Below are 9,268 nucleotides of genomic sequence, written 5' to 3'. Positions count from 1 at the left end.
TGATAAATCAAAAGTCTCATAAGAAATTTTCACAATAAATGCCCATGCACAGGGATGTGTTAGCCCAGATGTGTGGGAAGGAGCCCATTCTTTTGTGTAATCTCTCCAAAGAGGATTTTACGTGTCATTAAAGGGCTAATAAATGATGGACTCTGGTGACGTGTCCCGCTGCCTCCATCTGCACAGGTGTCACTGACAACATGAGTGAGCAGATGCTGCACAAAGTGTTCACCTCCAGGGAATCATCAGAAACCCAGACAGTCAGATGTGTCTGGAGTCCCTCTGACGTGACCAAAAAAAAAAAATCGCTACGAGTGTTGCTATGGCAGCTTGAGGATGGAGTGACTGAGAACAAGCGGGGTGTGTGTTCCTGCTGGTATGGTGGAGAGAAGTGTGGGGGGGTGCTAATTGAGTGGACAAATAGGGGGGGAGTGGGGGCACTCTGACAATGGGAGGATTGTGTGTCCATTCTGTCAGAAGGAGAGCATAGTTGAGTGTTGTTTGCATCACGTAGCTCCGTCCATTCTGGGAGGTTTACTGCAGAACTCTTCGTCACTAAAACATGAGGACTTTAGCAGTTCTGCTAAAGCTTCTCATCAGCAGTGGAACGAACGTCTTTGCTAGAAAAACGAGATTGCGTGTGTGTGTGTGTCGGTGCTACATCGCATGATTTCAGTTAGACCTCGCCTTGCAACAAATTCAGAGTGACAGCAGGAAGTGAGTGCAGTGTGACCGCTACTCCAGTCCCCCTTCCCCCATGCAGGCGGGACCCTTGTCATTATATAACTGTCTCTTCTGCATTCTTCTTCTCTGGCTTTCTGTGGCACACTGGGATTGCTCAGTTGGAGGGGGGGGGGGGGGCATATAAAGGGGGGGGGGGGGGGGGGGGGAATTGGGAGTTGGTTCTGTCCCAGCCCAGTTTATTTCACCCATCTCTGGTGAAGAAAATTAGTGACATGGAATTATACACCTACTCCTAAATATTCTCTTTTTAAACTTTAATACATCTATTTACAGTTAGGCTAACATACCTTCTTCTTCGAAGATCAAAGCAAGTAGCCTTTGATCTTCGTTGTCTGTCACAAATCAAATCCTCTGGGGATCCAAATATGCTGAGCAGGATTGTTGTTCTGACAAAAACAACATCTGTGTACTGTTTTCAGCCGCAGAGCTTGTTGCCGTGAGATTGAAACTGCTCCTTTGCTCTTCAGGCACATTCTGTACGCAGCTGAAAAATCAGGGTTTCAATTCAGGTAACGCACCCCGTCCTGAAGCAGCAGAACACTGAGTTCCTCACCCTTGATCCCAATACAAATCAATCAAATTTCAATAAAATTTTATTTGTATAGCACATTTCAGCAGCAAGGCATTTCAAAGTGCTTTACATCATAACAAGCACAAAAACAAAAAGTGATGCAACATAGAATCAATAATCAAAACATTACATTAAGTCAAATGCCATCATTAAATTTATAATTGATTACGTTTCAAATACAACTCTACACAGGTGGGTTTTTAGTCGAGATTTAAAGGAAGTCGGTGTTTCAGCTGTTTTACAGTTTTCTGGACGTTTGTTCCAAATTTTCGTTTATTTTCATCTTATTAGATTTATTTGATAGGGACAGATAAACATTAACTTCTTCCTAGATGGGCTTTTTTAAACAGTGTATCTGAAAACTACGAGGGGATTTGTGGTACACTGTAAAAAAAATTCTGTTGTTTTTACAAAAAAAATCTGGCAGCTGTGGTTGCCAGAATAATTCTGTAGAAAACACAGTGAACATGTAAACCGTTTTACTGACCAAACAGTAATTATAACAGTGTTAAATTGTGAAATAAACAGATTATCCCATAGTTTTGCACAAATTTTAACTGTGATTTGAAAAGGTTTATTTTGGTAATAAAACAGTTTTATCAAGTAATTTTAACCAACTTTTTCTGATGAATTATCATAATAATGCTGTTATTTTACACTTTTTTTCCAGTAAGATTTACTCAGTTTTTGTTTGTTGTACAAAAAAAACTTCATTTAGTCCTACTGATAAATTACCTTTAAATAACAGATTAGAACTGTTAAAATGTCAATTTAAAACATTTTATTAATACTTTCTGAAAAACTGAAATTTGCTTTAATTTTTTACTTTTTACTAAGAATTATATCTTTAAATATCTATAAGCATGAAATTTCAACAAACATTTCTAACTTAAAGGAAACTTTAAAACACAAGGAAGCCCAATATAAATTGTATCTATGATAACCTTAAAAAAAATAAACATACACTTGCATGCCTTTGAAATATTTATTTTCAATGAAGTTCTCATTTGTCTTTTCTGAACATCATGAAGCACATGCACCTGCTGAATACATATAAATTTCTTCAACGTTTTTAACTTTATCAGAAACAGTATGAGAGCCAACTTTCACCCCCTTTTTTTTGGAGGGGGGGGGGGCTTGAAGATTATAACATACAATAAATTTCTATTTCCAGTATACATTTTAATAATAATGTTTGCTTCAAAAGTTTTCCTTTTTTAGAAGCAATTCTATTTTCAAATATCTATAAATAATCAAATTTCAACAAACATTTACCAGTTAAATGCAAATTAAAAACACAAGGAAGCCCAATATAAACTGTATCTATAATGATAATTCAATATATTTTTTTAGAAACAAATAAACATTTTAATTGAAAACATATTTTCAATGAAATTCTCATTTGCCCTTTCTGACATGGAACAAAATTCAGCCACTGAACAAATATAAATATGTCTTTTCTACTTTCTTAACTTCAGAAGACACTGTGTGAGATGCAACATACATTTAGAAATCTATTCAGCTCTGTTAAGATTAAACACTGTCTTGATAACTCACTGACTTTAGTCCTTTCTCAAACATCACGCCACTCATGATCCGCAAGTTCCTGGATCAAGGTGAGGACACGGGGGTTCACACGCAGTCTGGGTTTACGGGTTTCTTCCACCTTACTGCCCTTGTCTGGGTTGATTGAGAAGAAACACCTTAAGATAAAGAGGACAAACAGAAAACTACATCAAAATGTGCTTCACAAAGACATAAACATTTTATTCAAGATATAAAAGTTGTCAAAAGTCAAATTTAACTGCCTACAATTAAAAAAAAACAAACAAAGAAACAAGAACTCATACCTCTGCAGAAACTCCAGTGTAGACGCCAGCCCCGATGGATAATGTATGTTAAAACAATAATAGCTCCCAAACATCATGCAGAGGGCAGAAATAAAACAGGAGATGTTGTTGTTTCCAATCTGTTGATCCACACTCAGCATGAATCGTTTGGCATGGAAGCAGGATTGACCTAAGGAGAAAGAACAAATACATTTAGACTCCTGATACAACAAAACAATGACATTTATATGAAAAATAACAAATTAAGTAAAAAGTACGAAAAATAATATTAGTATAGTAAAAGCTTAAGAAAATAATTGGAATTAAAAAAAACTATTAAAGAAAATGTCAGATGGACAAAAGTGCAAAGAAAGGGGACAAGACAACAAAAAAGACAACAGGTCAAAGAAACTGGAAAAACAAAAATGAACTCACCACACACAATGATAGTGGAAGTCAAGGAGACATTCTCCATCTGTACTTCTTCAGCTAGGCATGTGTCCTCCACACAGAAGAACACTGCTTCTTCATTTTCATTGAAGTAGCAGAGAAGTAAGAGCATCAACTCTTTAACACTCTAATGCCTGCATCAGTTCTTCTGAGAACTTTTCCCATGGTATCTCAAAGGTGTCCACCCAGTCTGCTGCAGATGTCTGGTTGCTGCTGGAGGAGTTTGATGACACACTTAGCGGGGACAAAGACTGCTGTGATGGAGGAGTATCTCGTGATGCATTACTTGAGGACCTGCTGGTTTCAGGGGTCCTGCCTTCAAAAACACAAAACAAAAAATAAGTTATCAGAACTGAATATGAATATCAGTGTTTAATGGTTGATTTTCTAGAATTTTACTTGCATCTGAATTTCCAAGCAGCAAGTGCCTTTCTGGCTTGAATTGGTCTTAATGCTGACAGCAAGTCTTTCTCAACAATGAACTGGAAGTCATCATACGTTTCTACTCCAATTGACTGTAAAGTCTCCTCAAGAATGTCTTTTGAAGCCTCTGCAAGATCGGGCAACACTTCATTAATAGCACTACGTAAAAATGTTTGCTCAGCCATTTCTGGAATAAAATCAGACAAAATAATGGTAAAAACACAAGATCACCGTAATATAACATGTATTCAACTATGTACAAATTAAAGAGAGTCATACTTAGTGTCAAACAAAATATCGTGCCTGATTCACACTTTTTATTCATGTACATCCTTAAATTTTTAGTCAAACTTCTCTCCCGGTATCTTGTCACCAATAATTACTGGCAACAATCTCAGCAAGTTCCAGTTTTGAACAGCTTGACCTGAAAGCCTGATTGCCTCAGAGTTGACAGGGCATGGCTTTGTGAGAGCATCTGATCCTTTGTACTTGAATTGCTTGATTCTACGGTTGAACTGGGAATATGTAAACCATTTCTTTGTTTTAACGAAATATTTCAAGTATAGTGCAAGATCACAGGACACGACACCCTCAAATAAGTCATGGCCTAAGCAAGGCGGAAGACCAGGTTGGCAAACATGAAAAGACTTTAGTGAGTTGAAGTCAGAGTTTACCTTGACACCTTTGATGTCTTGAATGCTTCCAGTCTCTCGATGATGGACTGCCAAATTGTAAGCTTCAGGGGTTCGCTGTGGACCACAAGCATTTGGATCATTAAGAAAGTATTTTCTTGTGATTTCACAGTACCTACAAAAGTACTGAGAAGTACTAAAGTTTTCAGTAAACCCACCAATGCTGTGTTATGTTTATCTTATGTTTACGGGACATATGAGCTGTGAATGATGATTTGACGCTGAAAACTTTTTTGCAGGCTTTTACTGGACATGCTACCGGCCGCCCCTCCATTATATGCTCCTTTATATGAGCAACGACTTCTTTCACAGTTTGGCTTTGGTGCCCACACAATGAAATGGTGCATTTCAATTTAGCAGCAATGACTTTGGCTAATTCGGGTTGTGAAGCCACGTTGTGAACTCGGTAAAAATGAGTTTTAAACGCTGCATATGTACAAAATGTCCGCTTACATTCTGTGCCGAGGCATTTGAATACACAACTGGGCTCGTTTCTGTGCACTCTACAATGCAACACATAGCCCCTCAATGATTCTAGTGTTTTACAGCAAAATGTAAATTTAATCATGTTTAAATAATTTCAACCTACCCAACAAGTTACACGTGTTGCAGGTGTAGCAAAAAATGATTCTACTGCATATTGTTCCAAGAAGCAATATGACGCCTTAAAAACAAAATGTAATCTCCCCAGAAACACAAATTACCGTTACGTTTGAAGAAAACAAAGCTTAACTTACATTTGCTGAAAGCTGACGAGGTCCAAACAGCGCTCTTTTCTTTGTCAAGGTTTGAGCACAATTCAGCTTCTTCTGAGATGAGAACCGTTGTACGAACTTGTTCAAAACAGCTTTCAGGCGCCAGGTAAGCGAACCAATCAGAGAGCAGAACAGACCGGAAGTTGAGCACAAAGCGGTGTTCTCTGTCTTTCTCGCAGTAGCCGAACTTTGAGCTTATAATGGCAACGGTGAAGGTAAAAAATCCAGTGTTAGCAAAAATAATAAATAAAAATAAAATACATGTACCAATAAGCAAGTACATGACTTCCTTGTTGATTCAGATGTTTCCTCCACGTTAGACGTGAAATATGAAGAAATGATCCAATCAAAATTGACAGAGAATAAGTAAATGAATTAAAGAGGAAATGACAATCTAAAGAAGTGGGAAAATACAAGTGAATATAAATAGATAACTAGTGAACAAAATTGGAAGTAAACAATGTGGAATCATAATTACTTAATTCCACATTAATTTCCAAATCTATTAATTTATTCATTTATTTCATTGTCCATCCATCCGTCCATCTTCTACTTATCTGGAGTTGGGTCTCAGGGGCAACAGCTTAAACAGGGAAGCCCAAACTTACTTCTCCCTAGCAAAAAAATGGTAAGCTAGCTTCCAATTCATTTGGATTTAATCATCACAGAATGTAAATGTTAGTTTTACACTGCTGAAATGTTGTGAAGGATCCAACTTTTTTCATTAACAATACAAAATTTGTGTTTTCTACAACTAAATACAATATTATTTACAATTTCACATTTTAAAATTTACAATAATTTTCTGTTCTACGTTATACAACATCATACTGGTAAATGAACAAAATATAATTGTGTTTTTCTTTACAACATTTTTCTGTCATGATTTCACAGATTTTTACTGTTGATTTTACGGACTTTTTTTACAGTGTACATAAAAGCTGGATGCTGCTTCTCCACGTTTAAACATCCATCCATCCATTTTCTGCACACCCTTCTCCCTAAAGGGTTCAGAGGGGGGCTGGTGCCTATCTCCAGTGAACGTTTTGAGCGAGAGATAGGATACACCCTGGACAGGTCTCCAGTCTGTCGCAGGGCACCATGTTTAAACAAACAGAAGTATTTTAAAGTCTATTTTCTGAGCTACAGGGAGTCAATGTAAAGACTTTAAAACTGGGGAGATCTGCTCTGTCTTCCTGGTTTTAGTCAGAACACCAGCAGCAGCATTCTGGATCAGCTTCAGCTCCTCCATCCACCATAGAGGATTGATTTTTTTTTAGGCAGACCTGAGAAGTCACTGCTACAGTAATCAATGCAACTAAAGAGAAATGATGAGTTTCTCTAGATGTCGCTGAGACATAAGTCCTCTAATCCTGGAAAAGTTACAAAGAAGGCCGACTTTGTAATTGTCTTTATGTGACTCTGAAGGTTCAGGTGAGAATCCATCACTACACCCAGATTTTAGGTCTGATCGCTGGTTTTTAGTTGTAGTAACTGAAGCTTTGTGATCTAGATCATTTCTCTATAGGTTCTAAGATAACTTCAGTTTTGTTTCTGTTCAGTTGGAAGACGTTTTGGCACATCCACACATTTATTTGTTTTAAGCATCTGTTTAGTGATTGGATGGGTTCAGAGTCAAAATCGAAATGTAGAGCTGTGTATCATCTGCATACATATGGTAGCTAATCTTATTTCCTGTTGAACTGCTTGTTGCTGAAAATGAGCTATGTAAATAAAATTACCTTGCCTTACCTTATATTATAACGTGAGCTAGCAGGATATATGTGTAGATATTAGATAAGATTAAATACCTAACAATTTAATACTAAATATAAATATGATGATACTACAAAAAGTAAAAACTGCAAGGATGCACTGCTCATTGAACTAAAATATACTGTAAAATCTATTTGAAATGTAGAAGAGCCATAAAAAATATCCTTGTATGAAACACAAGCTTCGCTGTTTTTGCCATATTAACTGCAACTCCTCAAATGAAGGCATCTTCCTGCTTTTTCAGTCAAGCTGTTGTATTTAATTAAGCTGTGCTTAATTTGATAATGACAAGTTCAGCAAAATGTACTTTAGGAAACAAATACTCAGATCTTGTCGTTTTTGGTTAAAATTTTACAATCCCTTGCAGTCTGATGCGTTAACATGTAGTCACATTTCTGTAAAGAAATTCTAACTCTAAAAATAGCGTAGAGTTGCCCCTGGGCGCAACCCACATGCTCAGAGAACTGCTTAACCCACAAATAAATTTCCATTATATGATAAGTGTTGCAGCATCTCAGGTTGTTTTCTTCTATTCTCACACTGCAGCTGATTTCAAAGATGCAGTATAATGCTAAATTGACTTTTTGAGCTCCTGTCATGGTGTCATTTTCTCATCAAAAACATACCTGGAGTGTTGTTTTCCCATGGCAACCATTCTGAGTGAAACCCTTGCATTCACCAAGTGATGTATTTTCTGTGCAGCTTCTTGTTAGGAGGGAGATTCCGCCTCATAAACCGTCCCTCCTCCCGCAACTCCCCCACTCTGCTCCTTCAGACTAGCCAGAAGCAATTAGCAAATACCTAAAAGAACTGAGCATTACAGGAGACACTTCTCTATGAAATGCTGGTTAAAAAATATTGTTAAAGGGTTCATTGGAAAGAGTAGGAGCTTCTTTTTTCCCCTCCTAAATTTGTATGTTATGTAACAAATTGCATATTCATAAGATTATCATCATATTGTGCAAATAAAACTAAGTGTACAACTTCCTTTATAATATAAAGGTATAGGCTCAAAAAACAGACAAGCACATCAAGGCAACATAGAGAGAGAGAAAACACACTTTCAAACAAAGCACATGTTTTTATATATCTGAGTGTAAAAACAAAGTAAAATAAAGAGCAGAAGAGAAGGAACCTTCAGAAAAAATGGATCAAAAGTAAATTTATTGAAACTTAAGAAAAGGGGAAAATAAAAGTGAATAAATCAATAATAATAGTAGTAGAAGCTAATCTGGTGTAGAGGAAAAGTTCGTTCATTTAGCCAACAGTTGTAGTGAAGTGTGTAAATTGCTCAGAAGAGCTGCTCAGTGACATTCTAATCTTCTTAAATTTAGGAAAATATCTCAGCCAGTAAGAAAAGATCCCAAACAAGGCCAGACTATGAGCTTCTTAAAGAGACAGAGGCCCAATTTCAAGACTTTAATTTGCTTAAATTTCTTTTAAGTTACGCTTAAAATTTTCATAACAAGTGAAGGTAGTATTCTTGATTGTGCTATAAAATGGCACTATGTTGTTGGAAAGTACGTAGTACTGGCCCTTTAAATAGATCTGGGGTTCATATCTGTATCCTGCTTTCTCAGGGTGTAGCCTGATTTAGTGACTCACCACTTCCGACTTTGATGCAGGATCGATTAATCTACAATAAAACCATGATGACAAACTTAATAAATAAATAAAAACGAAAATCCTCTCGAATGTCTTTGAGAGCTTAAAGTTATGATTTGATTTACATAATCTGCTGAAGGAGAGTGTAAAGAGGCCATTTGCTAAAATAAATAAATAAATCAGAAGATATAGGAGTCTAATAGTTGGTGATGATAATAATGGTGGCTCTACTTAGAATTTGTGCGCGTCGCGGTGCGTCTCTGTGATGAACCAATGCATCTCCCAGTTCGCACTGCATCAGCTGCCAGCGCAGGCTCAGAGCGGACGTCACAGCTCTCTCTCTCTCTCTCTCTCTCTCTCTCTCTCTCTCTCTCTCTCTCTCTCTCTCTCTCTCTCTCTCTCTCCTCACCTTCCCCTTCACGT

At 37.1% G+C, this 9,268-nt stretch overlaps 1 long non-coding RNA gene across 2 annotated transcripts; it reads right to left on the bottom strand.

Annotated features, from left to right (window-relative positions):
• Nucleotides 1-2,512: 2,512 nt before the first annotated feature.
• On the bottom strand, nucleotides 2,513-6,398 carry LOC145547992 (uncharacterized). 2 transcript variants are annotated; one of them, XR_014084261.1, is made up of 5 exons: nucleotides 5,447-6,398; nucleotides 4,692-4,766; nucleotides 3,580-4,204; nucleotides 3,166-3,334; nucleotides 2,517-3,018 (listed from the first exon to the last, which is right to left on the bottom strand). It is a non-coding gene; the product is annotated as an uncharacterized LOC145547992 (long non-coding RNA). The 2 variants fall into 2 exon arrangements; XR_014084260.1 differs by having other exon boundaries at nucleotides 2,513-3,018; nucleotides 3,580-4,766.
• Nucleotides 6,399-9,268: the final 2,870 nt, after the last annotated feature.

Source organism: Poecilia reticulata, chromosome 17, assembly GCF_904066995.2.
Source record: "Poecilia reticulata chromosome 17, P_reticulata-male-v2, whole genome shotgun sequence".
Classification (NCBI taxonomy): domain Eukaryota; kingdom Metazoa; phylum Chordata; class Actinopteri; order Cyprinodontiformes; family Poeciliidae; genus Poecilia; species Poecilia reticulata.
This window is presented reverse-complemented; position numbering and strand designations above follow the sequence as displayed.